Here is a 25,753-nt window from a genome sequence, read left to right on the forward strand (position 1 = left end):
AAATAAATATCTCACATATAAACTATGAAAACTTAAGAAAAAATAAGGGAAGAGAAATAAGATAGAATAGTGTGCCCAAGTTTACCCTCAAGCAAGAGAACTCTACCCCAGGACAGTGAAAGGCCATGGTAAAGAGGCTATTGCACTATCCAAGATCAGAGAACAACCGTTTGATTTTGGAGTGTCCTCCCAGAAGAGCTGCACTGTAATTGTTCAGTGGCTTCTTCTCACTTGGTATGGGTAGAATAGAATTTTTAGTTATGGTAAGCAACTCTTCTAGAAAAAGGACACTTCACTAGAAAGGCAACAAATGTTTGATATCATAAAATGTTTTTTTTTTTTTTTTTTTAGGTATGACAAGAGCAACGTCCCCGGAAGCCACCTCCAACAGCATACTACCAGATCCAATACATAGGCCCAGAGTTGATCTGGCCCTTTGTATTGGATCTTAACATAAAGCAGTGAGTTTATTACCTTCAGGCAGTAGTGGTGGTCCCCCAGGAAGACACAAAAAGGCTTTAAAATAAAGATAAATCAATATGTAATTAAAACCAATTTTCTGAGGCTGGTTTTTCCTTAAAGTATTTTGCGTCTCCTGGATGGTGACTTCTGCATGTGGAAACCTGGCGGTGGTACATATTAAAGGATTTCGGCTCCTTTAATGTAACTGTAGCATGTGGCACCACAACTGATGAAGGTTTTACTTTCTTTTATTAATATTTTTCATCACTTGATGTCCTTAGATATTTGATTAAGCAATGCTAGGTTGTTGTAACTGTTCAATGCTTTGGTAAAGTGTAATAGATTACATAAATTATGATCATAAACTTTACTTTAGTGATGAGGGAATTAATTTCCAAGACAATCTTAATATTAGTTCCAAACAATCATAGGCTGTTTATTTCAGTGTATTAGGTGAGTATTAAAGTTAAATCATTTTAACTGGCAAGGTAAAAAATAAGGAAAGTCTTCAAAGAAATAGAAACAAGCCTTTTCTTTGGGCAAATGCCTAATATGAATAAATTATAAAAAAAAGATTCATGATATAAAGTTTGGAATTTACGAAAACCTTGAAACTTAAATTAAGACAATAATCAACATCTTCCGTTCAATTGTTGTTACAAGAAGAATATAGTAAAAGAGATGAGGAAGATTGAGATCATCCTCTCTCTCTCTCTCTCTCTCTCTCTCTCTCTCTCTCTCTCTCTCTCTCTCTCTCTCTCTCTCTCTCTCTCTCTCTCTCTCTCTCTCAAATATCGTCTTTTCTACTTTTCTAATTCCCTCTCGCCCTATTGCTCATAGTCACGCTATATTCATGCACTTTGTATTCTGTGTTCACCCTCTCTCTCTCTCTCTCTCTCTCTCTCTCTCTCTCTCTCTCTCTCTCTCTCTCTCTCTCTCTCTCTCTCTCTCAAATGGTAAAAATTAATTACGTATGAGCTGGAAATAAAGAGATTGTGTTTGTGATATGAATCAAGTTAGAAATGGTGGGGAAACTAATTACAATTCGATGAGTCAACATAACTCAAGAGGTAGTCAGTTGATGGGGTTTCCCGGGAATGTATAGTATTAAAAGTATTATCGTAGAGATTACTGCTGTATATTTTTATATATATTATCGGGATGCTGTTATTGCCTAATGCGTATTCACGTTATAGATGCAATTTTAAGGAGAAAATGATTTCAGATACATGAAAAAATTGCTCTTAAATAGATTAAAATTGCGACAGTCTTCGGGGCCTTACAGTTCCCCCTTTTTAACTTGCTGGATCTGCGCTCGTAGGAGATGAATGGAGAAGTATTGATTTAAAAGCTCAAGATAGAGATGACTGGTGAAATATAACCGAGCCCTTAACATCAATAGGTGTAAGAGCAGATGAAGATGGTAACGATATATAATCTGATGTATATTTTCTCATTTTTTTTCACTTTTGAAATTTGTCAACTACTTTTAGGCTCGTAGTCTGTCCATGGGCCTTCACTAAAGATTAAGTCATATTAGTTTGCCTCTAAATATATGAATAATATATATTTATAAATTACAAAGAAGTAAATATAAATGGTAAAAAGCATAAATATCAGTTACTTTGATCCCAAGGATAATCTTTTAGGACTCATAGTTTATATTAAAAAACTTGAAATCTGGTTTAATTCATTGTGAAATACAGAATATATGCGCAATAATATGTAATTTAATTCAAAAAAAATTTCAGATAGGATTAAATAAAACACATTTAAAAGCCAAATCGAATATAAATTTTATAAAATTATTTTACGCTCATAGTACGTTGTTTTTGTTTTGATTTATTTTGAATTTGTGTATACGACCAGACCGTCCAGACGTCACTGAAGAGTCTCGTCATATCTAGTCTATATATCAGGAATTAGGTGAAATATGATGATTTACTAGATCACGCAGGTTTTAATCACAATTATTGCTTGCAACATTAGAGTTGGACTTGAGAAGTGTATATTTTAGGCAAGAAGTAGGCCCTCTACTACAGTCATTTGCACCCTATGGTTGGCCGGGCGCATTAGGGCTTCGTTATACGTGAAATTGTATGATTGTTTTGTTTTATTTTGGTTGTGTTTACAGTTTTAATCACGTAGAACAATAATGTAGCCCCGTGGAAGGTTTGGTGTTTGGTTCAGGACTCTTGGCCCAAGACAACTCGTCTCAAAGACAAATTGGCTCAAGACAAATTGTTCCAAAGATTACAACGCCCTAAAACAGTTCTGGGTAAAGTTTTATGTTCCGTAAGGGAATCATTTCGAACAAAAAATATATATTTTCCTGTAGTAAAGAACATGATGGGGGTGTATGTATAATAGCAGCCAACTTTATGTATCATTATTTTTAACTTGGAATACGGCAGTGTAAGGGGGGGGAGTTAGCCCCCTTCCCATTAGGCAAGTAGGTAAGGACATGGGTTGTAGGTTAGGTTAGGGGGGAAAGTTTAGGTAGGTTGATGTCCATTTTCAATCAATGTGTGAGGAACTGGCCGCTGATATACAAAGGCTCCGAGACAACTCGTCTCAAAGAAAAATTGGCTCAAGACAAATTGTCCCAAAGATTACAACTCCCTAAAACAGCTCTGAGTAAAGTTTTACTTACTGTAAGGGAATCATTTCGAAAAAAATATATATATATTTTCCTGTAGTATAAAGAACGTGATTTTACCGAATGTGACCTTCATTTCAATTGCAAACAAACAGAACAAACAGTACGACTAACTCGTGGTGTTCTTTATGGCTGTGATTGAAATTAAGTTAAATTCGGTGAAATCACATTATTTACAACAGGAAAACATATATTTTCAATATTAAACTTACCCGATAATCATGTAGCTGTCAACTCCGTTGCCCGACAGAATTCTACGGAAGGGATACGCCAGCGATCGCTATACAAGAGGGGGGTGTACTCACAAGCGCCACCTGTGGCCAGGTACTGCAGTACTTCTTGTTGACACCACTTCAATTTTTCCTCTGTCGTGCTTCCGGCAAGACGTTCATGGATACGCTTATAATTTTGGAGTCTTGTTCACGGTTTTTGGTGAAGTATTGCTCTAAGATTTCAGCTTTCGCTATTCAGGAAGTTTTATTATTAGCTTAGCTAGCTTTTGGAATTAATTTGATTAATTATAGTGACGAAGAGAGTATGAACTCTCTTTCACCTTTAAATGGCCGACCCTTCCCTTAGACGGAAGTGTTGGTTTCTAAGAGAGTATAGACTCTCTTTCTTAATTTTGCTTAACAAAGTTATAGATTTATTTTATATCTCCGCCTTTTATAGGCCTCTTCGATTAACTTCCTTTTTTATAAAATTATTAAAATTAATTTTTATATTTGTTTATATTCGACCTTTCCTAATAGTAGGCGGTCTTTTCTTGTACCGAAGTTAATTAACATTGAGCCCGTCATTTCGGTTTTACCTGTTAACATATTATGCTATTTTAATGTTTTTGAAAGAATTTCTTTGATAGTCTCGTACTGTTTCAAAGTTGAACTAACGTTTTGTTTTGTCTCTGCAGTTGTTGACGTTCAGAACGTTCAACTTGCGCTCTATCGTTACGATAGAGAGAGAATTTTCACGGTGTCACGTTGCAGTAAGAGTAAACCGTTTATAACGTTTTGTTCATTCTTTCTTAGCTTAATGGTTTTAATTCTAATAAAGGAACTTTTTATTTGGGAAATCTTTCAGTTTTTTTCCTTTAACAATAATATGTTTTAACGAGTATATATGATTGGGCTCTTCTCTCAGGTTCTAAGTCAAGAGAGAGAGAGATAGAGACGGAGGGAGAGAGAGCTGGATAAACGTTTCGTTCAAGCGAGTAACGTTGTTATCGTTTTTGCTCTTCTCCCTAGTCTCTTTAGGGGAAGAAGGTAAACGTTTCTAGAGTTTATTCTTGTTCTCAAGCTTTATGCGGTGAGAGATTTTAAACGTAGTTTATTTGATCTAGTGTTTAGTCTCTTTCCAGCCACTGAATTATTTATCTTTCATTAGATTTTTCTGTTACATTGTAATTCTGTTTTCGCAATTACTAACTTTTAAGGAAGGATAGAATTGCGTGTTTCAGGTACAAACCACTTAAAGTTTCGAGTTCAGTGAAATAAGTGCAAACAGAAATTCAAAAGTGATAAGTGATTAGCGCAAAGTGTGTCAGTGTTGTGCGTGAGGGTACTTCTGTGCGTGCCAGTCGTCCTCCCAGTCCGGGACCTCTTGCAAGCTCCCAAGCCCAGGGGAGAAGCAATGTCGAAGGGCAAAAGGGTTCGGCAGGCCTTGATCGGCGCACAGAAGTATCCTCGGTGGTTCCGGGCGTGTCTTACAGAGACCGTCACTCCCACCCGCAGACGATTGAGCCCTTATTTTACTCGTCTGCAGAAGAAATTTCGGGGAGAAAACGCTGGACTCAGGTCTCAAGACCTCTTAAACGTAAAGTCCAGACCTCTAGAGTTCAACAACCCGGATGCAGTCATTGGGTTAGCTCTGACTCTCCGCAGTCATCAGGTGACTGCACACCTCCTAAGAGAGGTAAGGTGATGCCGCAACAGACCTCATCTTCTGTTAAGGCTTTGCCTCAGCAGACCTTAGCGTCTGCCGACCCCAAGATGACTTTGCTGCAGTCCATGCAGTCACAGCTTGCGGTCTTAATGCGTGAGTGTCAGGCTGAGAAGGTTACACCTCCTCCTGCGATGGCTCCGCCTCACCGCAGTCCAGTCTGCCAGGCGTACGAAGTTGAGGTTCCTCAGGATACCTTACCGCGTACTGAGTTGCCAGTTACCAGCGGTGTGCAGCAACCTCCGCCTTCCTTAAGGCAACCTCAGCAATGGGAGCAGGAATCTTATGCCTTACTTCCTCCGCTTCCGCTTGCGGTTCCACCAGCGAGGCAACAATCTCTTGAGGTACGACAACCTCTTCCATCAATGAGGCAGCCACCTCAGCACTCGCTGCAGCGACCTCAACCCTCCTCAAGGCGAGAGCCTCAACTCCTTAGGCTAGCACCTCAGGAACCTCAACTTGCGAGACAAGAACTGCGTTCTGCGCAGCCGCTACCTCAACTCTCGCAGCTCACACCTCAGGAACCTCAACTCGTTCCTCAGGAACCTGCTACTGCGCATCCGCAACCCTTACAGCAAGCGCAACTCTTGAGGCAGCAACCTCATGCTATGAGTCAGCCACCTCAACGCATGCATCTGCCACTTTCTCCTCAACTTGAGCCTCTTCCCATTCAACTTGGAAATAACAAATGACAATAATAACACCTCATTACTTTCATAACTTGCATTTGTATTCATATACATGTATGCCTACACAAACATTATGATAATGGAGGTTATTTGTATTACTTATATAAAAATATATATGCATTCCTTGCAATATATTTTTAACAAAATCGCAAAATATGGCAAAATATCTTCAAAACAAAAATGAATCATGAGTTATGAATGTAAGGTAAATATTATGTTGATATTAAAACCCCATGCAAGCATGCATGAAGTAATGCAGTGTTGCCAACAGGGCGAGTTTCCCTTTCCTGAGGTGAAGTAGATTATAGTACATTTAGTGCAGCTTAATTCTACGATTATCATGCCGGCTATCAAATTCATCAACAAAACAGTCTAAATCAATTCCCTCGGCACGTGCACTTTCAATGGACAGTAATGCGATATTACTCACTCTAGCACTGGTCATGGAATTTCTGAGAAATGTTACACGCCATGCAACACGCTCTGCTTACCTTACAGCATGCTCTACATACAGCATGCTCTGCATACAGCATGCTCTGCATACAGCATGCTCTGCATACAACATGCTCTGCATACCTTACCGCATGCTTCTCAGTCACACATCTTTGGTTGTTGCCAACTCACTAGACTGTCAAGCAGTTTCATAACGTTGCCTTCTAGTCTGCTGCTTTTGCACCAGTGAAACCCTCACTGAGAGAACTTAGCTTTTCTCGGATATGGTCCCTGTAGATTTGAAAGTGCTTTTCTCCCTCCTTCTGATATTCCCTTGAGGACTCTGTCATTTGGAGAGGAGCCTTTAGCTGCGTAGCCTCCTATGGACTTTTATTTAAGCATAACATGCTTCCAGGGAAGGTAATGGTTCCACTTCAGTCGCTAACCCCGTCTGTTACCACACCTGCTCCCATAGACCTTGAGCTGTGTTGCAAGACATGCAGTCCAAGTTTAGTCCTTGTTAGAGGATTTTTTTGTTTACGGAGTCAGTGTGTCACTGGTAAGACGTTCAACAACCAGCAGAAGTGACTTGTTGTGACGCAGTGCGGCAACCTCAGCAACCCGATAAGGAGTTGTCTGTACGACCCAGACAGTCTAGACAGCTTCGGGTTGTCACTGTACTTCCTCGCTTCCCCATGGTTGACAGTTCACAGACTGTGCAGCAGTACCATGATCTTGTGTCCGGCTCCGTCAGACGACTGGCTTTTAAGAGCTCCCACAAGTCGTCGCTGTCTGGAGATTCTCAGATGGACTATGGATCTGACCAAGGAACTGGGCCTCCTGGTCAATTTTGAGGAGTCTCAGCTCGTCCCATCCCAGACCATTGTCTCCCTGGGTATGGATCTTCAGAGTCGAGCTTTTCGGGCTTTTCCGTCGGCCCCAAGGATCTTCCAAGCCCTAGAATGCATCCAGAGCATGCTGAGAAGGAACCGATGCTCAGTCAGGTAGTGGATGAGTCTAACAGGGACACTTTCATCGCTGGCCCTGTTCATCGTGTTAGGGAGACTCCACCTCCCCCCCTTCAGTATCATCTAGCTGCTCACTGGATAAAGGACATGACGCTAGAGACGGTCTCAGTTCCTGTTTCCGAAGAGAGGAGGTCTTCTCTCGCGTGGTGTAAGAACAGCTTTCTTCTCAAGGAAGTCTACCTTTGGCTGTTCAGAAACCCGACCGCCGTCTCCTCTCGGACGCATCAGACACGGGCGGGGGTGCGACTTTGGACGGACAGGAATGCTCGGGAACATGGAATCAGGAACAAAGGACACTTCACATCAATTGCAAGGAGTTGTTGGCGGTTCTTCTGGCCTTGATAAACTTCAAGTCCCTCCAGCTTAACAAAGTGGTGGAGGTGGACTCTGACAATACCACAGCCCTGGCTTACATCTTCAAGCAGGGAGGGACTCTTTCGTGAAGTTGTTCTAGATCGCAAGGGACCTCCTCATCTGGTCTAAAGATCGAAAGCTCACGCTGGTAACGAGGTTCATTCAGGGCGGTATGAATGTCATGGCAGATCACCTCAGCCGGAAGGGTCAGGTCATCCCCACAGAGTGGACCCTTCACAAGAATGTTTGCAGCAGACTTTGGGCCCTGTGGGGTCAGCCAACCATAGATCTGTTCGCTACCTCGATAACCTAGAGACTCCTGTTGTATTGTTCTCCGATTCCAGACCCAGCAGCAGTTCACGTGGATGCCTTTCTGCTGGATTGGTTCCATCTCGACCTGTATGCATTCCCGCCGTTCAAGATTGTCAACAGGGTACTTCAGAAGTTCTCCTCTCGCAAAGGGACACGGCTGACGTTGGTTGGCTCCGCTCTGGCCCGCGAGAGAATGGTTCTTAGAGGTACTGCAATGGCTGGTCGACATTCCCAGGACTCTTCCTCTAGGAGTGAACCTTCTACGTCTACCTCACGTAAAGAAGGTACTCCCAAACCTCCACGCTCTTCGTCTGACTGCCTTCAGACTTTCGAAAGACTCTCAAGAGCTAGGGGCTTTTCGAAGGAGGCAGCCAGAGCGATTGCCAAAGCAAGGAGAACATCCACTCTCAGAATCTATCAGTCTCAAGGGGAAGTATTTCGTAGCTGGTACAAGACCAATGCAGTTTCCTCAACCAGTACCACTGTAACCCAGATTGCTGACTTCCTGTTATATCTAAGGAAAGTAAGATCCCTTTCAGCTCCTACGATCAAGGGTTACAGAAGTATGTTGGCAGCGGTTTTCCGCCACAGAGGCTTGGATCTTTCCACCAACAAAGATCTACAGGACCTCCCTAGGTTTTTTGAGACCTCAAAGGAACGTCGGTTGTCCACTCCAGGCTGGAATCTAGACGTGGTCCTAAGGTTCCTTATGTCATCAAGATTTGAACCTCTCCAATCAGCCTCTTTTTAGGTCCTCACATTAAAAACTCTTTTCCTCGTGTGCTTGACAACAGCTAAAAGAGTAAGTGAGATCCACGCCTTCAGCAGGATCATTGTTTTCACATCTGAAACGGCTACATGTTCCTTGCAGCTCGGTTTTTGCTAAACGAGCTTCCTTCACGTCCTTGGCCTAAGTCGTTCGAGATCCCAAGCCTGTCCAACTTGGTGGGGAATGAACTGGAGAGAGTACTTTGCCCAGTTAGAGCTCTTAGGTACTATCTAAAAAGGTCTTAACCTTTACGAGGACAATCAGAAGCCTTATGGTGTGCTATCAAGAAACCTTCTTTTCCAAGTTCTAAGAACTCAGTTTCTTACTATTCAGGCTTCTGATTAGGGAAGCACATTCTCATCTGAAGGAAGAAGACCTTGCTTTGCTGAAGGTAAGGACACATGAAGTGGGAGCTGTGGCTACTTCAGTGGCCTTCAAACAGAGCCATTCTCTGCAGAGTGTTATGGATGCAACCTATTGGAGAAGCAAGTCAGTGTTCGCATCATTCTATCTCAAAGATGTCCAGTCTCTTTACGAGTACTGCTACACCCTGGGACCATTCGTAGCAACGAATGCAGTAGTAGGCGAGGGCTCAGCCACTACATTCCCATAATCCCATAACCTTTTAACCTTTCTCTTGAATACTTTTTATGGGTTGTACGGTCGGCTAAGAAGCCTTCCACATCCTTGTTGATTTGGCGGGTGGTCAATTCTTTCTTGAGAAGCGCCGAGGTTAAAGGTTGTGATGAGGTCCTTTAGTATGGGTTGCAGCCCTTGATACTTCAGCACCTTAGAGTTGTTCAGCCTCCTAAGAGGAACGCTGCGCTCAGTAAGGAAGACGAACTTATTTAAGGCAGAGTAATGGCTCAAGTCGACTTCCTTACCAGGTACTTGTAATTTCATTGTTATTTTGAATAACTGATAATATGAAATACGGGATACTTAGCTTCTTGATATACATGTACACTGGTTTTCACCCACCTCCCTGGGTGTGAATCAGCTACATGATTATCGGGTAAGTTTAATATTGAAAAATGTTATTTTCATTAGTAAAATAAATTTTTGAATATACTTACCCGATAATCATGATTTAATTGACCCACCCTTCCTCCCCATAGAACCAGTGGACCGAGGAAAAATTGAAGTGGTGTCAACAAGAAGTACTGCAGTACCTGGCCACAGGTGGCGCTTGTGAGTACACCCCCCTCTTGTATAGCGATCGCTGGCGTATCCCTTCCGTAGAATTCTGTCGGGCAACGGAGTTGACAGCTACATGATTATCGGGTAAGTATATTCAAAAATTTATTTTACTAATGAAAATAACATTTTTCAGTTCAAAATGTTTTACCATGAATATAATGGTTCTTGTTTGGCCAAACATCAAGTTCCGTATGTACTGTACTGGCAATCGGTAATGTTGAGCTGCGCATGCCGTTAGCAATGTCTTACCCTGACGGTAAGAACAGTAATACCCAGCTCTGCCTACATCGAGACAACTCCACCTGTGTCAATTTTATTTTAATGTCTTATATGTTAGTAGACTTTACAACATTCATAACATTAAAATCAGAATTATTTATAAATGAGAGAAACATGAAATTCAATCTCTATACAAAAATAAGAAAACAGTCTATTAACAATGTACTATTAATTCTCTATATGCTTTTATGTTATTACAAAGAAATAGTTATAGATGGTAACAGTTTAAAATTTAATTTTTTTGGTTACATGTATGATAGTAGCCAGGCGTATGTATCATGACGGCTGACTAAGAATACAGCCATGGACTGATCCCTCCAATACAAACCCCCTGAAAGTCCTGCCATAATTACAAAAGTGACGGTTAGTCCCTTTTGCTGCTGTGAGTGGGAGGCTTACTTACTCCAATCTGCACCGCTAACTAGCAGTTACACCTTGTCAAAAAAGTGTATCGGCTGGTTTCAGCTTCGCCAAAATAACACTCCACAGTAAAGAGCTTCTCGTTTGTATTGCTAGGAAAAATACAATTGTTCCGTAACTGGAATACAAACCTACGCTATTTATTTAGAGGTATTACTTTTGAATATTAAACTTACCCGGTGAATATATAATAGCTGACGTCTCCGACGGCTCGACAGATTCCAAAAACTCGCTAGCGATCGCCGTGAAGGTTGCGGGTGTGACCACCAGCGCCGACTATCGGCCAGATACCGCATATACTTGTAAACATCTCCAGTTCTTCTCTGTCGGTCTTGTCGACAAGTTGGTTCCACTCGCTTTATTACCTCGAGTTTTCTACCGAATAGGTGAAGTACTTGGTTTTGGTTTTATTGCTTTCGCCGTGTTGGATTATTCAATACTATCTTCAAAAGAAATGCTTTTGAAAGGAGAGGAAAAGTGTTTTGCCCTTGCTTTTTTTTTTATCTCTGGTTTTTCCATAGAGTAAAGATGGCCGACCCTTCCCTCAGTGTACGGAAGTGTGTTTAAGGCTTTTAGTAATTATTTTATCACGTTATAAATTATTGTTGATATTTATAGATTCTCCTCTATATATTTTATATCTCACCCGCCTTTATTAGGCCTCTTCGATTAGCTTTCCATTTATACTAAACATCAAGATAAATTTTATGTTTTGTTTATATGCGGCCTTTACCTATTCCTTGTAGGCGGTCCTAACTTGGAAAACGAAGTTAAACAACGTTGAGCCCATTCAACTTTTATTTTTGTTAAGTTTAAATCAATTGCTCTGTAAGAGTTATGAAATGAATATTTTTTGAAAATATTTTAAGAAATATATTCTTTGAATAGTCTTCGTGCTGTTTTTTTCAAAGATGAACTAACGTTTGGTTTATTTATGCTACGCAGTTTGCGCTCTATCGTTACGATAGAGAAAGAGAGAATCACGGTTTCACTTTGCAGAAAGAGTAAATCGATTTTGACGTTTTGTTCATTCTTCTTTCAAACTGAAGTGTTTAAGATACTAATTTAAAGGAACTTGTTAATTTTCAATTTCTTAGTCCTTTCAGTTTTTTTCCTTTGATCAAATAACCTGTTTATTGACAAAGGGTGAGTGGGCAATTCTCTTGTGTGTGACAAGAGAGAGAGAGAGAAAGAGAGAACGATCCGATCTTTATTCTCGTCCCAAGTTTGTGTACAAGGAGTTTGGGAGCGAGTAACGTTGTTCTCGATTCAGTTTTTTACTCTCGTCCCAAGTCTCTGTACAGGGAGAGAGGATATAACGTTTTTAGTTTTTATTCTCGTCCCAAGGCACTGTACGGTGAGAGATTGAAAACGTAGTCTTTAATGAACTAGTGTTTAGTCTCCTCCCCAGTCACTGATCCTTTTTAACTTTATATATTTCCGATTTATTCAATATATATGTATATGTTTATTGATTTTTGCATGTGTATTTCATGTTGTACTAATGTGCTTACATTATACGACTCATTTCGCAATTATAACCTTTTGATGTAAGGGAGAATTGCGTGCTTCAGGTAGAATTCAGTTTTATTCATGCCTAATGTGAAATTATTGAAAAATACGATATCAGTGAAGTAAGTGCAAAAAAAAAAAAAAAAAAACATGTTCTGTGTTGCGGAGGGTTCGTTTGTTCGTGCTTGTCGCTCCCCTAGTCCGAGACCTCTTTCAGGCTCCCCTGCACCAGGGAGAAGTAATGTCGTAGGACTTAAGGGGACGAGAGGCTTTAACCAACGTACCGACGTTCCCTCTTTGGTATCGGATGTTTCTCGTCAAGATCGCCCTTACCATAAGACGGGTGAGACTGTGTTCTCCTCGTCATCCGAAGACTTTTTGCAAAAGAAACCTTGGCGCAAGGTTTCTAGACCCTTGAAGCGAAAGTCAGTCCCTTCAGGACAGGTCCAGCGTCCTGGCTGTAGCCATTGGGACAGCTCTGACCCTTTGCAGTCGTCGGAAGACTGTTCGCTTATTAAACGCAAGCGTAACACGGGGTCCGAGGGTCGCGGTAAAGGCAATGTTTTGCCAACACAGACGTTACCGTCGTCTCGGCCCGTTCCGACTCCCGTTGATCCTAAATGGGTTGTCCTGCAGGACATGCAGACTAAGCTTGCCTCCCTTATGGAGAAGTATGACGTTGAGCAGGTTCACGATGAACCTTCGCTTTCGAGTCGCCGTTACGCTAAACGAGACTCTGGCCGTCAGCCGCCCAAACGAGCTTTTACTCGTCCGTTTGACGTTAGTGCTGACGTTTCTTGTACTTTGGAACGTGATGTCAGTAGTTTTTCACGTCAGTCACGTGACATGGATCCTCCCTCGCTGCAGTCTCGTGTTGACTTTCAGCCGCTGCCGCAGTCTCGTGTTGACGTTCAGCCGCTGCCGCAGTCTCGTGTTGACGTTCAGCCGCTGCCGCCGCATCCCCGACCTGACGTTCGCCGACCGGCTCAGTTGCCTCGACTGGACGTTGAGCGTCAATCACCGCAGTCGAAGGTTGTTTTGCCTGCTCAGTCTATGCAGTCAAGGCAGTTCCGACGTGACGTCGAGCGTCAATCAACTTCAGTTGTTGTTGTTGGTCAGTCACAAGGATTTCAGTCATTTCAGCAGCGGCGTGACGTCGCTTCCTCTACTGCTACTGCTGCTCCTTTGCTTGTTGACATTGCCTGTCAAGCGTTGCCGCCGCGGCAGGTCTCTCCTTTTCATGAGACTCGGCAATTGTCGGACGAGGTTCCTTCAGATGAGGAAGTTGCTGATCCTCCTCCTACTGATATTCCTTTGGGGACTTTGTCAGACGGAGAGGAGCCTAAAGCTGCTCAGCCCTCTATGGACTTTAAAAAAAATCATGCTGATTTTTAAGGATCTTTTTCCGGACCATTTTGTAACTGCTGCTCCTCGTTCGCCTTCGTCAGAGTTTACGCTAGGCCTAGCTACTTCGAAGCCGTCGTTTTCTAAGCTAGTGCTCTCTCGCTCTTCTAAGAGAGCTTTACGTTTGCTAGGCGACTGGTTAATCACCAGGAGGAGTTTGGGGGAGACAGCCTTTGCTTTCCCTCCTTTTAAACTGGCTTCTAGAGCGAGCGTCTGGTATGACACGGGAGAAGTTCTCGGCTTGGGAGTTCCTGCCTCTGCCCAGGGAGACTTCTCAAGCCTCATAGACTCTCCCCGTCGCCTGGCCATGAGACGCTCCAAGATTTTATGGTCGGCTTCAGAGCTAGACCATCTCCTGTTAGGAGTTTTTCGAGCGTTTGAAGTTTTTATTTGTTGGATTGGTCCCTGGGAGCCTTAAGTAAGAAGGTCTCTCCAGCTGTCAATGTATTGCTGTACAATTATGTCATGCATGAACAAGGCTATCAGGGATGGCTCCAATGATCTGACAGCCACGTTCACTGCAGGAACAAGGCTATCAGGGATGGCTCCAATGATCTGGCAGCCACGTTCACTGCAGGAGTACTTAAGATGTAAGTGCGCTCAATGTGTTCATGGTCAAGACAAACTTCACGATGAAGACTACCAAATCTGTCTTGGCAGCAGTAAGGGAAGGCGACTGGATGGTCTCTCTCGACCTTCAGGATGCATTCTTCCACATCCCGATTCATCCAAACTTTCAACATCTGAGGTTTGTGGACGGGAAAGTAATGTACCAATGTCGAGCACTGTACTTCGGCCTCATTCCTGCTCCTCTTGTTTTTACAAGGCCCTTGCAAAATGTAGCAAGCTTTCTACATTTTTTGAGGATTCAGAGCCTCCCTTTATTTTGACGACTGGCTAATCAGGGCGTCGTCATTATATCGCTGTCTGGAGAGCCTCTAATGGACATTAGACCTAACCAAGGAGCTAGGTCTCATAGTGAACGTAGAGAAGTCGTAACTTACAGTACCCCATCCCAGACTATTCTTTATTTGGGAATGGAGATACAGTGTCTGATTTTTCGGGCCTTTTCGTCCCCCACAAGAATGGAACAAGCTCTGTTAAAAGTCCTTCACTTGCAAGAGAAAAACAGTTGCTCTGTAAGAGTTTGAACTAGCCTCGTGGGAACTCTTTCATCGCTGGAGTAGTTTATCTCTCTGGGGAGACTCAACCTATGCCCTCTCCAATTTCACCTAAACCATTGGAACAAGGAGAATGGCTTAGAGAGTATCTCTTTCCCAATCTCCAACTCAGTCTAGACATGTCTGACTTGGTGGGACAGCAACATCAGACTTCGAGAAGGTCTTTCTCTTGCGATCAAGAACCCAAACCATGTGTTGTATTCAGATGCATCGGATTTGGGTTAGGGAGCTCCACTGGACAGTCTGGAATGCTCGGGTTTTTTATCCACGGATCAGAAGGAACTCCATTTAAGGCAAGTAACATCTCTCCTTTGGCGAGATTTGTGCAAGGAAAAATGAATGTCTTGGCGGACTGCCTCAGCAGAAGAGGACAAGTCATCTCCATGGAGTGGACGTTGCATAAGACTGTGTGCGAGAAGCTATGGATGACATGGGGTCAAACCACCATAGATCTTTTTGCGACTTCTCTGACAAAGAGGCTCTCGACTTACTGCTTTCCAGTTCCAGATCCAGAGGCAGCCCCCATAGACGCTTTCCTGCTGGACTGGTCTCACCTGGACGTTTATGCCTTTCCACCTTTCAAGATCCTAAACAAGGTGCTGCAGTAGTTCACCTCTCACGAAGGGACCAGGTTGACATTAGTTGCTCCACTCTGGCCCGCGAGAGAGTGGTTCACAGAGGTACTTCTATGGCTGGTAGACGTTCCAAGAAGTCTGCCGTTACGGATGGATCTCTTGCGACAGCCTCACGTAAAGAGATTTTATCAAAGCCTCCCCACGCTTCGTCTAACTGCCTTCAGACTATCGAAAGACTCTCTTGAGCTCGAGGGTTTTCGAAGGAGGCAGCTAGAGCGATCGCGAGGGCTAGAAGATCCTCTACCATCAGGATCTATCAGTCGAAATGGGAGGTATTTAGAGACTGGTGCAAGTCCTCCTCTATTTCCTCTTCCAAGTGCCTCTGTAGCGCAGATTGTGAATTTTCTGCCTTATCTGAGAAACGGTCGCTCCCTCTCTGCATCCACCATTAAAGGCTACAGAAGCATGTTAGCTTCTGTTTTCAGGCATAAGGGTTTGGATCTTTCTAATAACAAAGATCTCCAAGACCTGCTTAAGTCTTTCGAGACTTCCAAGGAGCGTCATATTTCGACTCCTGCTTGGAACTTGGACGTGGTCCTACAGTTCCTTATGTCAGACAGGTTTGAACCATTAAATTCAGCCTCCCTGAAGGATCTTACCCTCAAGACACTTTTTTTTTGGTGAGCTTGGCTTCGGCTAAAAGGGTTAGTGAGATACATGCTTTTAGCAAGAACATCGGCTTCTCCACTAATAAAGCAGTATGCGCTCTTCAACTTGGTTTTTTTGGCCAAGAATGAACTTCCGTCCCGTCCTTGGCCTAAATCATTTGAAATCCCCAGTCTTTCTGAGATTGTGGGGAATGAAGTTGAAAGAGTGCTGTGCCCTGTTAGAGCTCTTAATTTTTGTTTATCCAGAACTAAACCGCGACGAGGTTGTTCAGAGGCTTTATGGTGCTCCGTTAAAAAGCCCTCTTTGCCTATGTCTAAGAATGCGTGGTCTTATTTTATTAGACTTTTGATTTGGGAGGCACACACTCTATTAAGTGAGAAGGATCATAATTTACTTAAAGTCAAGGCTCATGAAGTTAGAGCGATAGCAACTTCTGTAGCGTTTAAGCAAAATAGACCCATTAAAAGTATTATGGACGCGACCTTTTGGAGAGGCAACTCGGTTTTCGCTTTATATTACTTGAAAGATGTCCAGACTCTTTATGAGGACTGCTACACACTGGGACCATTCGTAGCAGCGAGTGCAGTAGTGGGTGAAGGCTCTACCACTACATTCCCTTAATCCCAATATCCTTTTAATCTACTCTTGAAATTTTTAATCTTATTTTGGGTTGTACGGGAGACTAAGAAGTCTTTCGCAATCTTTTTGATTTGGTGGGTGGTCAAAATATTGTTTCTTGAGAGCGCCCAGATTAAGGGTATTGATGAGGTCCTGTTATAGGGGTGTTCACCCTGGTTATAGTAGATCCTGGGAGTCTTTCGGCATCCTAAGAGGATCGCTGGGCTTCATGAGGATAGCGGACTAATGAGGCAGAGTAATAATCAGAGTCTGCTTCCTTACCAGGTACCTATACTTAAGTCTGTTTTTTGAATAATTGTCAAAAACTCTTGAGCATATACGCCTTTATTGTATTAATACTGGTCTCTACCCACCACCATGGGTGTGAATCAGCTATTATATATTCACCGGCTAAGTTTAATATTTAAAAATGATATTTTGATTATAAAATAAATTTTTGAATATACTTACCCAGTGAATATATAAATTAAAGGCCCTCCCTTCCTCCCCGATAGAGACCTAGGGGACTGAGAAGAACTGGAGATGTTTACAAGTATATGCGGTAGCTGGCCGATAGTCAGCTATTATATATTCACCGGGTAAGTACTGTATATTCAAAAATTTATTTTATAATCAAAATATCATTTTCGGCGAAGGTTTACCACCCATACCTCTAGTTAGGGGGGTTAGCTTGCTACCACTCCCACTCGCACACCGGTGATTTAGCTCACTTTGCTTTTGGCTCGGATAGTGCACAGTTGTTGCCGTTCCTCATCCTTCGCCGTTATTATTGGACTGCCATCAATTCTTTTGTGCTTTCTCTTTGTGTTAGTGTGTGTGTGTTGACTTCTGCGACCATGCGCACCTGCCCTGGACTCGATGGCCGGCCCTGCAGAACCTTCTTGTCGGCTGTGGAAACTGATCACCACACCCTTTGTCCCGCCTGCAGAGGTCAACGATGTGATAGTGGTAAACAGTGTACTGTATTGAGTATCGGGAGTGGTCTGCCTCCCAGTGGGAGAGGTTTGGGTGACGACGGAAGAAGAAGTCTAAGCGAGATATTTCTCCTTCAAAAGGGAAAAAACCCAAGGCCTTTTCCTCCGTCTCTCGACCTTCCTCCGGAGCTCCTACTCGTTCGGCCTCTTCCGAGAGACCGTCGAGTAGTAGCGTAGACCCTTTTATATGTGGCCAATCCTGGTCCTCGAGAGATGGTGTTGCTTCCCCTAGCGAAGCGCCCCACCTCTCCATTCAGGTGAGGCCTTGTCTATGTCTTCTGTTTTGCCGGTATGGTCATCCATGGAGCTTCTGGGTCTGCCCTCCAAGGATTCCTTGCTGCAGCTCATCCTCCTCCTGGGTGCAAGTGCGCTCGACGTCGTGGTGTCAGAGGTGTCTTCTGTGGCTTCTACTGACGCCCCTGCTCCTCCAGACTCTCCAGCTGTTGCTGCCGATTTAGTTTCCCCCGTTCCTGATCATCCTTTGAGGAGGAAACATAGTCCTACTCTGTCTCCTGTGAGTGTTTCTTCCCCTCAGGGAGTTCTCTTATAGAGACTCGTCTTCAGAGGACTGCTGCTGCTCATGGTCAGCTTGCTGATCCAACGGCCGCCCGTTGAGATACTACCGCTAGAGAGTTATGAGATCCTTTGACTGGCCAGACAGTACTACATTGGATCCTTCTTTCTGGCTACGGTTCACTTTCCCTTTGCCTACACATACACCAAACAGTCTGGCCTATATTTTACAGATTCTCCTCTGTCCTCATACACACTGGGATTATCAAACAATATTTCTCCGCCCAAGGGGTCAACTACTGCACTGTAATTGTTCAGTGGCTACTTTCTCTTGGTAAGGGTAGAAGAGACTCTTTAGCTATGGTCAGCAGCTCTTCTAGGAGAAGGACACTCCAAAATCAAACCATTGTTCTCTAGTCTTGGGTAGTGCCATAACCTCTGTACCATGGTCTTCCACTGTCTTGGGTTAGAGATCTCTTGCTTGAGGGTACACTCAGGCACACTATTCTATCTTATTTCTCTTCCTCTGGTTTTGTTGAAGTTTTTTATAGTTTATTTAAGAAATGTTTATTTCAATGTTGTTACTGTTCGTAAGATATTTTATTTTTCCTTGTTTCCTTTCCTAACTGGACTGTTTTCCGTGTTGGAGCCCCTGGGCTTGTAGCTTTCTACTTTTCCAACTAGGGTTGTAGCTTAGCAAGTAATAATGATATTAGAGGACGTCTCCGTCGCAGGGCTCGCCCTCCTCTTCACCTTAGAGGTCGTCCTTCACTATTGGTGAAAAAGCGGCTCTTCAGCCTCGTCATTGCAGCCGTCCCCTGCAGAGGAGTCTCCGCTTTAGTCGTCTCCTGGACCTCGACCTCCGCTTGTTCCTGGACCTTCTCCTGACTGCGCTCCTGCTAGTCCTTGGACTTCAGTCTTGGAATCTTATGTTGATCGTTCGCGATCTCCATTGGTGGATGTTCGCCCTTCCAAAGGGCACATCCCTGTTCCTGTTCTTACTACTAACCAACCTACCGATCTGCCATCACCGTTCCTGTCTCTGGTATAGCCTCCTGAGGCCCTACCTAAGCGTGCAGCTGCGCGCCAACGCTCTCCAGCTCGCCAGCGCTCACCAACATCACGTCAGCGTCAGCCTGCACCTTCACACCTTACTGAGCGCCCACGCTCCAGTTGTCAGCGCTCTATAATATTTCTGCGTTCACTAGACCAACAGCCTTCTCCTGCTAGTCCTCAGGGCCTTCCAATGCCACAGCGATCTCCCGATTGTCGGCGCTCTCCAGCGCAGCCTCGCCATTTTAGGTAGCAAAGTTTGGCAGTTCACCAGCGCTCACCAGCCAATCTATGCTCTCCAGCCCGAGCTTGTTAGCACTCTCCTGCGCAACAGCGCTCACCAAAACCTCAGCACGCTTCTGCGCAACCTCGGTCTCCGGCTCGCCAAGGCTCTCCTGAGCACAAGCGCCAGCGATCTCCTGCGCTCCAGCGCTCCACTGCATATCTGCGCTCTCCAGTGCCGAAGCTTTCGCAGCAACCTCCACCTCGCCGGCACTCTCCAGCTCACCAGTGCTCACCTGCGCACCTGCATTCTCCTGTAGCCGCTCTCTGGCAACCTCCTGCACAGCGCCGAACTGCACGCCAGCATTCTCGTGCGCATTCTAGGGAGACTGCACAACACTGTGTAGCGACCTACTAAACGCCAAAGCTCTCCTGCACATTTTAGTCTCCCTAAAATGTGCAGGAGAGCGTTGGCGTTTAGTTGGCGTTCCCCTCGCCGCAAACGCCTTTCAGCGTGACCGCCGGGGAAAGGGAAAGGGGGATCCACAGAAGGGTTCAAGATCCCGAAACTGCCTTCCTCTAAGGCAGACCCACCTAAAGTGGAGATTCCTCGCAGGAAACCTTCGGTCCCTTTCCCTTCAGGGGATCGGTCTGACAGTGCGTCAGTCAGTCAGCAGTGATGGTTCAGTGCTATGGTCAGGGCAGGGGTACAAGCCTTCAAACCTGTTCTGTCTGGCCTCTCTTCAGAGCATCTTACAGCTGCAGTAGACCTGCAAGGAACCATGGCTGCTGCTTCTGCCATGAAGAGGGAGAGAGGAGTCGAAGACGCGCTCACTTCCCCAAGGGTAAAGCTGACTCTGGTAAGACCATCAAGGCTCGCTCTCCTGCATCTTCCACCAGATACCCTCCTGCTTCATCTCTGCCAAGGGAGTCAAATATGTGAAACACTATCCATGGAAACTCTGTGTCAGTATATAAAAAAAAAAACAATTACTCTATGATGGGACAACAGCAGTCAGTGGTAAGAATAATTTAGTTTCACATGCTCTTAATCACATCACAATATAGTAGGGCATGCTTGAACCACTCATCAGTGTACGGGAAGAAGTTATAACAACAAAACAGTTCTTAAGTACCTTTTCTCTTGACAACTTTATCTTGCCTATAATCCCTGCTGGGTGCAGGGCACTGTCACTCTGTAATAAAATGAATATGTTCCGTAACCTAATACAAACCACGCTATTTACATGGGGTATTATTTTGGCGGAGCTGAAATGACGAGCCATTAAATTTTAACGAGGGTTAACTACCCCCTCGCTGGTTAGCGGGGGGTAGGGAAGGGGTAGCTAGCTACCCTTCTCCCCCCTCACACACTGTGAATAGCTCAATTCACTTTTGGCTCGGGTGATGATCAGACGTTTCTGCTCTCACCCTCGCTTGACAGCCTTTAATCTTTTTCTGCTTTCCCTTTAAACAGTTTGTGTGTGAAGTTGGCCTCGACTCTATAACAATGCGTACTTGCCCTGGACTTCCTAATCGCCCGAGCAGGACTTTTATGTCCTCTATGGATACGGATCCTCACGCCCTTTGCCCCCTTTGTCGAGGTCAACGGTGTGATAAGGAAAATGAGTGCAGGGAGTGGTCTGCCTCCCAGTGGGAGAAGTTCGGCCGTAGGCGCAAGAAGAAGTCCAAGAGAGACAGATCTCCTTCGAAGGTGACTTTGAAGAAGTAGGTCTCTAAGGACTCCTCTTGCGCCCCCCGAACCTCTTCCGAAGGTCTCCCTTGTCCGGCTTCACCTGTGAAACCGCCGAGTGAGATCGCAGGCCCTAGTGGTTTCTGCCAACCTCGGGGTGGTGGGGAGGGCGTGGCCTCCCTTAGCGAGGTTGTTCCCTCTCCTCCCCCGGGTGAGGATATTTTATATTTTGATGAATTTGACTGTACGGTATCTAACCATGGTTTATTTCAGCTTTGGGCTTCCTTGGGTCTTAAGGGCACTCCCTCCAAGGAAGGCCTGTTTGACTTGTTGCAGCTGGGGGCTGCTGTCAAACAGTCGCCGGTATTCCGGAGGTTTATCCTTCGGACATGGTCGACGCTGTTTTGACTGTCCTTTCTGACGTGACAAGTCAAACCCTTTATTCTGCTGCCTCGGATGTTGCTGAAGACTCACCTCTCCCTTCCGCGCAGCCTTCGAAGGGGAAGGTGGGTCCTCCGGTCTCTCTTGCGAGCTCGGCTCCCCCCGGGGGAGCGCGCTTTCAGAGACACCTCTTCGAAGGGCCGATGACCCTGACTCCTTACCCAGGGGTCGCATTCGACGTAAGGCCCGTAGGCCTCTTCGAGAGAGGGGGCTCCCTTCTCCCTATAAAGGGGTGAAGAGGCGCCTCTTTGGGTCCCCTTCTCCTCCCCCTGCGGAGGAACTACCTCGTCAGGAGAAGGTCATACCTGCAACATCCCTTGACCTCTCTGCGGATCGTTCACGATCCCCTACTCCTGCCAGATCTTCAGTGCTGCCGTCACCGATAATCCTGCAGGCACCGTCTCCTTCGGGGGAAAAGGACTCTGGGGTTAAGTCCCTGACCCCTGCGCGCGTACCTGCGCGCTTGCGTGCAGTTGAGTGTAGGTCATCTTTGTCACCTACTCGTCAACGATCTCCTGTTCGCCAGCGATCTTCTGTACGCCAGCGCTCTTCTGTACGCCAGCGCTCTCCTGCTCGCCAGCGCGCTCTCCATCTTGAGGATGATCAACGCTCCCCAACGCGCCAGCAATCTCCTGCTCGCCAGCGCTTTTCTGGGCGCGCTCTTCAGCCTGTGAAGGACCAACGCTCCCCAACGCGCCAGCGATCTCCTGCGCGCCAGTGCTCTCCTGGACATCCAGAGAAGGTACAACGCCTTCCAACGCGCCAGCGATCTCCTACTCGCCAGAGCTCCCCTGCTCGCCAGCGCTCCTTAAGGCGCCCCCAGCCTGAGAAGCAACAACTTCCTGATGGGCACACTGCGCGCCATCACTCTCCTGTGCGCGCGCAAGCACGCACTAGTGCCTGTGCCTGTTGTACGCCCTGCGCGCCACGCTCGCCAGTGCCCTCAAGATCTTCTGATTCAGACGCTCGCAAGGGTTCACCTTTGCCTCACTCGTCGATTCCTGCACTCCCGGTTGCTTGCTCCTGCGTGCCCTTCGATTACTGAGCGCCTCTTTAAGTTTGGCGCACCCACGCCCACGATCTCCTACAGCTCGCTCTTCACGCCAACACGCTGTGGGGCATGCAGGCTCTAAAGAAGGGGCCTCTCCTTCATGCGCCCCAATCACTGACAGATCTGCGCGCCACCAGTTGAGGGAGACCAAGTCTTCTAGGAGACATCTCTCTCCCTCCCACCATCACCAGCACTCTCCTAAGAAGGCGCGCGCCCACTCGCCAGCTCGTTCTCTGGAACGTTCTTCTATGCGTTCATATGCACGCTCTCCTACTCGACCTCGTGCATACCCTCCTGCGTGCGTTCACCTGCGCACCAATCACCTGCGCGCCACCACGCGCGGTCCTATGGTCGCCAATCTCCTACGTGCGAACGCTCACCCACAGGACGCTCGCTTACGCGCCAGCGCGCCCTATCGCCACGCTCACGTGCGCCCTCGCGCGCCCACGCGAAACTTCTTTCACGAGCTCTCCAGGGCGCGGCATCATACCCGCCCGTGTGAGTCATACGGATCGCAAGGATCATCAGCAGGACGTTTCTCCTGGGAGGCGTTCCCAGGATTCACCTCCGCGCAAGAGGAGGACAACGGCAGAACAAGAAAGATCGGCAGAGAGGTCTAGGCAATCATATTTTTATTTTCAAGAAGGCCCCGTGGTGTCCACTCCTAAGGGTCGCGAGATCCCCTTTTCTCCAGCGGGGATTGCTGACACAGCGTCAGTTACCCGTCTACCATGGTTCCGCCACATGATCAATGCTGTGGTCCAGGCTATTAAGCCTTCCAGCACTGATCAGGGACGGGACCCTGTGACGGGTTCTCCACCGTTGAAGAAAAGGAAAGGAGTGGGCTTCGTGGTGACTCCTCCCCGGGAAAAGCTGGTCTCCAGGAACCCCATCAGGCGGACCCCTTCTCCTTCTCCAACCTCTGCAGCTCCACCCCCTCCTGTAGATGAGTTTATCTCGTCCTCGGGGGATTCCTCTAACTCGGAGAATTCTCCCTTGGCACCAAGGGGAGAATTTTCTCCGGATAGAGGAGGGGTTGCAGGTGAGGAGGGTCCTCCTCGTGCGTCTTTGTTGGAGTCCTACTTCCCTCCCAGGAGGGAATCGAAGGACACCAAGACTGTTCCAAAATCTTCATCGAGGATTCATCAAGAGCCAGCTATCCCTGGGGAGGACGTCCACGTTTCTCCCCAAGAAGACCTCTTGGGGATGGGAGACTTAGCTGCCAGTCCACCAAGAGGAGAGCATAACGAGTCAGAACATGCGTTCTGGCAGGTCCTTGGATTGATGAGGGAGCTCAACAAAATCAAGGACCCGGAGACAGCCCCTCGCAAGGGGAAAAACACCGTGCTTGACGAAGTCTTTGGTGTCCAGAAGCCCCCCACGACTAGTGCGACTTTGCCCTGGTCTAAAGGGGTGAAAGGCGCCAGAGACAAGGTCTAAGCTCAACTCTCCGGTCTGGCCTCCTCAGGACGTTCTTCTGCCGGGTTCAAACTCCTCCCACCTCCTCTAGTCCAACAGAGGAGGTATTTCGAGATCGACGGGGAGTCTTGCATGTCTCTTCCACTCCATCATTCCGTGGAAGAACTAGCAAAGGGAACTTCTTTCGAGAAGCTCTCTACCCGGCAGGTGACGTTTGCAGCGTCAGAGACCCAAGACCTGGAAAAAGTCGCGAAGAGTGCCATGCAGGCAACTTCGTGGCTTGATCTCTGGCTTGGGTCTCTTGGCATCCTATTGCGATCCGAGGATCTGTCCAAGGAGAGCAATAGGAAAGCTTTGGAGACCTTCCTCCTCTCGGGCACTTGCTCTATAGAGTTTCTAGCCCACCAGGTCACTAACCTGTGGACCAACATGATCCTCAAAAGACGCGATTCAGTGTCCGAGAGGTTCCATCCGAAGATCCCACTGCAGACGTCAGCAGGCTCAGGCACTCCTCTATTTTTGGAGGGGAGTTACTGGAGCCTCGTGACATTGAGCAGACGGCTGAGAGGTGGAGGAGATCGAACCAGGACTCTCTCCTCCAAAGGGCCCTGACATCTTGGCCCTATAAACCTCTAGCCCCTCAACAACAATGTCAACAGCAGCCTCGCAAGACACCTAAGCAGGCTCCGGCAGCTAAGACAAGCGTGTCTAAGCCGCAGTCCTTTCAGCCGAAAGACAAGAAACGCGGCAAGTCCTCTAAGGGAGGTAGAACTCCTAGAGGAAGCGGCAAAGGTCGCAAACACTAGGAGTGGCAGTCCCCCCCGTGTGTCCACCTGTGGGGGGATGCCTAAAAAGTTGCGTGCAGAGGTGGCAGCAACTCGGGGCCGACCCTTGGACGGTCTCTGTGATCGGTCAAGGGTATCGCGTCCCGTTCACAACATCTCTACCTCCCCTGACAGCGAATCCAGTGTCGTTGAACTCCTATGCCTTGGGATCGGCAAAGGGGTTGGCCCTCCGGGCAGAAGTCGAGACCATGCTCAAGAAGGATGCTCTCCAGGAGGTCGACGACGGCTCCCCAGGCTTCTTCAGTCGACTCTTTCTTGTAAAGAAGGCGTCTGGAGGCTGGAGACCGGTCATCGACCTCTCAGCACTAAACAAGTTTGTCGTACAAACTCGTTTCAGTATGGAGACAGCAGACACAGTCAGACTTGCAGTGAGACGACAAGACTTTATGTGCACTCTGGATCTGAAGGACGCGTACTTCCAGATCCCCATCCATCCGTCTTCCAGGAAGTACTTAAGATTCAGCCTAGACGGCAAGACCTACCAGTTCAAGGTGCTGTGTTTCGGTCTCTCCACGGCACCCCAGGTGTTCACCAAGGTGTTCACTCTGATCTCGTCGTGGGCTCACAGGAACGGCATCCGTCTCCTTCGTTATCTGGACGACTGGCTAATCCTGGCAGACTCGGAGTCGACCCTTCTGCGACACCGAGACAGGCTTCTGGAAGTTTGCCAAGATCTAGGGATCTTGGTAAATCTCGAGAAGTCCTCTCTGCGCCCTACGAAGAAACTGGTATACCTAGGCATGAAACTAGACAAGATTCTCCACAAAGCCTTTCCATCAGACGAAAGGATAGCAAGGCTGAGGAAGGTAGCAGAACCTTTCCTCAGACGAGAAGAGCTTCCAGCCCAACTGTGGTTACGTCTCTTAGGCCATCTATCATCTTTGGTTCGGCTTGTTCCAAACGGCCGCCTCAGGATGAGATCCCTTCAGTGGAGGCTGAAGTCACGATGGAATCAGGGAAACGATTCCCCGGACTTCCTAGTTCCCATAGGACCTTCGGAACGGGCGGATTTTCGAGTGT

The 25,753-nt window shown here is 46.4% G+C and overlaps 1 long non-coding RNA gene across 6 annotated transcripts in view; it reads left to right on the forward strand.

The window, feature by feature from the left end:
- Positions 1-349: 349 nt before the first annotated feature.
- LOC137638298 (uncharacterized) overlaps positions 350-25,753 on the forward strand; it is a 48,358-nt gene continuing 22,954 nt past the window's right edge. For 3 of the 6 annotated variants that reach the window (XR_011044006.1, XR_011044007.1, XR_011044002.1), the window contains exon 1: positions 2,308-2,388. This is a non-coding gene — a long non-coding RNA (uncharacterized lncRNA). Of the gene's footprint in view, positions 462-2,307; positions 2,420-2,494; positions 2,741-25,753 lie in introns of those variants that run through there. The other 3 variants (XR_011044003.1, XR_011044004.1, XR_011044005.1) reach the window with 3 other exon arrangements.

The sequence above is a fragment of the Palaemon carinicauda genome, chromosome 3, assembly GCF_036898095.1.
Source record: "Palaemon carinicauda isolate YSFRI2023 chromosome 3, ASM3689809v2, whole genome shotgun sequence".
Lineage (NCBI taxonomy): Eukaryota > Metazoa > Arthropoda > Malacostraca > Decapoda > Palaemonidae > Palaemon > Palaemon carinicauda.